At 40.3% G+C, this 3,238-nt stretch overlaps 1 long non-coding RNA gene across 4 annotated transcripts in view; it reads right to left on the bottom strand.

Moving 5' to 3' along the window:
- LOC139026520 (uncharacterized) overlaps nucleotides 1-1,543 on the bottom strand; it is a 6,378-nt gene extending 4,835 nt beyond the window's left edge. For all 4 annotated transcript variants that reach the window (XR_011478340.1, XR_011478341.1, XR_011478342.1 and 1 more), the window contains exon 1: nucleotides 1,459-1,543. This is a non-coding gene — a long non-coding RNA (uncharacterized lncRNA). The remainder of the gene's footprint in view (nucleotides 1-1,458) is intronic.
- Nucleotides 1,544-3,238: the final 1,695 nt, after the last annotated feature.

Below are 3,238 nucleotides of genomic sequence, written 5' to 3'. Positions count from 1 at the left end.
GGTTAACTGTAAGAATAACACAAACAAGAAGAAGCCTATGTGGTGACTGGAGCACTTCCCAACATCACCACAAACTGAAACACCAAGTGAACTCCAGATCTCCTGTGGACAGCCTACTGCTGTCAACGACAAGGACAAGAAGTGGATGGCCGGAGCTACTGGGGGAGAAAAAGGACAATGGGAAATATTGACCCTGGAAACCTTGGGAGCACTCGAAGTCAAGTTGAAGGAAAGCTACAAGGTTGATGGTAATGTCAAGGTGTTTCACGATAATGTCAAGAAACGTTAATGTACAACAGGTTAAGAGGGGCAGGGGGAGAGGCGGAGACGGAACGGAGAGAGGAACATAAAGATGGCGAGAACTCAAGGGGGTTAAAGGAATGTGATGAGGAGGATGGATGTGATTGTGACTGTGATGAAAAGTCATGAGTTTTGTCCAGTGGTAATTCTCACAACTATTGAGTACACATTCCTACGTTAAGGGTTATAATGGTTATAATAACAGTTATAACTGGTTATATACAAGGGTTTAGTTTAAGGATTTAATGGTTATAATAAGGCTTATAAGTGTTTAATGGTTAATGGTTAAGTTAAGGTGAAGCAGGTAATAATGGAACTGGTTTGTCTGACTGAGTTTCACGCTGTGATCAACATTCAATATTAATAGCATAACTTTGTCTATAGACAGTGACTAATGTATCTGTTAATGTAGACTACTGTAGCTACCCTGTATGTAAGCTACTGACTACTGTTTAATGTAGACTACGTACTACCCTGTTTAATGTAGACTACTGTACTACCTGTTTAATGTAGACTACTGTACTACTGTTTAATGTAGACTCTGTACTACCTGTTTTGTAGTTATACCCTGTTAATGTAGACTACTGACCACTGTTTAATGTAGACTACTGTACTACCTGTTTAATGTAGACTACTGACCTACTGTTTAATGTGGACTGACACCTGTTTTGTAGACTACTGTACCTGTTTAATGTAGACTACTGTACTACCCTGTTTAATGTAGACTACTGTACTACCTGTTTATGTAGACTACTGTACTACCCTGTTTAATAGTAGGACTACTGACTGACCTGCTTTAGTAGACTCTGACCTGACCTGCTTAGTAGACTTACTGACCTGACCTGCTTAGTAACTACTGACCTGACCTGCTTTAGTAGACTACTGACCTGCTTTAGTAGACTACTGACCTGACCTGCTGTGCTTGACTGACCTGCTTTAGTAGACTACTGACCTGACTGCTTTAGTAGACTACTGACTGACCTGCTTTAGTTAGACTACTGACTGACCTGCTTTAGTAGACTATGACTGACTGCTGTAGTGACTATGCCTGACCTGCTTTAGTAGACTACTGACCTGACTGCCTGCTTGTAACTACTGCCTGACCTGCTTTTAGTGACTACTGACCGACCTGACTGCTTTAGTAGACTACTGACTGACCTGCTTTAGTAGACTACTGACCTGACCTGCTTTAGTAGACTACTGACCTGACCTGCTTTAGTAAACTACTGACCTGACCTGCTTTAGTAAACTACTGACCTGACCTGCTGTAGTAGACTACTGACCTGACCTGCAGAGAGAGTAGAACAGGATGAGACAGGGAAAAAGAGGGGCAGGGAAGGGAGCGGAGAGATGAAGAGAACATCAGGGGAGTTAAAGGAATGTGATGAGGAGGATGGATGTGATTGTGACTGTGATGAAAAATTATGAGTTTTGTCCAGTGGTAATTCCCACAACTATTGAGTACACATTCCCTAAGTTACAAGGGTTATAAGGGTTTAATAGTTATAAGGGTTAAGTTTTAATGGTTATAAGGGTTAAATAATAATGGTTATAAGCCATGGTTATAATAAGGGTTATAATGGTTATAAGGGTTAAATAATTAGGGTTATTATCCAGCATTATAAGGGTTATAATTGTTATAAGGGTTAAGTAATAAGTGTTATAAGCCATGGTTATAATTTAAAAAGTTTAAGGGTTATAAACATTAAAGACAAGCTATTTTACTTTGGCGACTAAGAAAGTATATTTTAAACCTCCCACTTTGTGCTGGATGTATCAATGTGTTGTTCAAACATATAGAATCTATGAGCAGAATTACTGTTTCCCTACATTTCACCCCCCTAGCAAATTGAGTCTTAGCCAATGAGCATCAGCCCCTCACATGTGAGTGAAAGCTAGTTGTGGTGGCAGAATTTGTGTTGAACTGTTGTAACTTCTCAAGGGACATGTTCTGTGTTGGACTGTGATGCCTTTCATAGAGTCCTGGTGTGTCTGTACCTTAAACACAAGGCCATTGTGTTCTGGAACTGTTGCTGGTATAAATAACTGTAACAATCTGATGGTATTATCACCTCCCACTATATAAGGGACATGGAACCATTTACTCAGGGGGTTCTTCCCTGTGAAATCACAATCATCTCCTCTGCAGCTGCTTGATTAAAGATCTTTCTATTCAATTAAAAAGTCTCTGCCTTCATCTTTGGATCTAATCTTCTACAACATTTGGTGCCGTGACCCAGATGGACTCAGACATCCCTCTGGCCACATCTTAAAGAAGGTAAGAGACCTTATTAAAACATCTCTGTGACGGACTGTCTGTTGTCCAGCCGAGCATTAATGGTGAAAGACCTCTTGTCCTCCTCAGCCACAAAATGTTGGTGTTCAATTTGGCAGAACTATTTCTTCCCTATAATAATGAATCTAACCGGTTAACATTAATCAATGGGAGCACAGTGGTGTCTCCAATAGTAGGGATTGGTTTACCTATAATCACCTGAAATATACTGTTGGACCAGTATATTAGGAGGGATTGGTTTACCTATAATCACCTGAAATATACTGTTGNTGGTTTACCTATAATCACCTGAAATATACTGTTGGACCAGTATATTAGGAGGGATTGGTTTACCTATAATCACCTGAAATATACTGTTGGACCAGAATATTAGCAGAAATTGGATAGCTTACATTGATCGCCTGCAAGTAAGAGTTGGTTAGCCTACATTTGAATGGTGCAGCAACAGGAATTGGATAGCCTACAGCAGGAATTGGATAGTCTACAGCAGGAATTGTATAGCCTACAGCAGGAATTGAATAGGCTACAGCAGGAATTGAATAGCCTTCAGCAGGAATTGGATAGCCTACAGCAGGAATTGAATAGCCTACAGCAGGAATTGGATAGCCTACAGCAGGAATTGAATAGCCTACAGCAGGAATT

Source organism: Salvelinus sp. IW2-2015, unplaced genomic scaffold (genome assembly GCF_002910315.2).
Source record: "Salvelinus sp. IW2-2015 unplaced genomic scaffold, ASM291031v2 Un_scaffold5000, whole genome shotgun sequence".
In the NCBI taxonomy this organism is placed as follows: Eukaryota; Metazoa; Chordata; class Actinopteri; order Salmoniformes; family Salmonidae; genus Salvelinus; species Salvelinus sp. IW2-2015.
The sequence above is the reverse complement of the archived record's forward strand: the minus strand, read 5'-3'. Positions and strand labels throughout refer to the sequence as shown.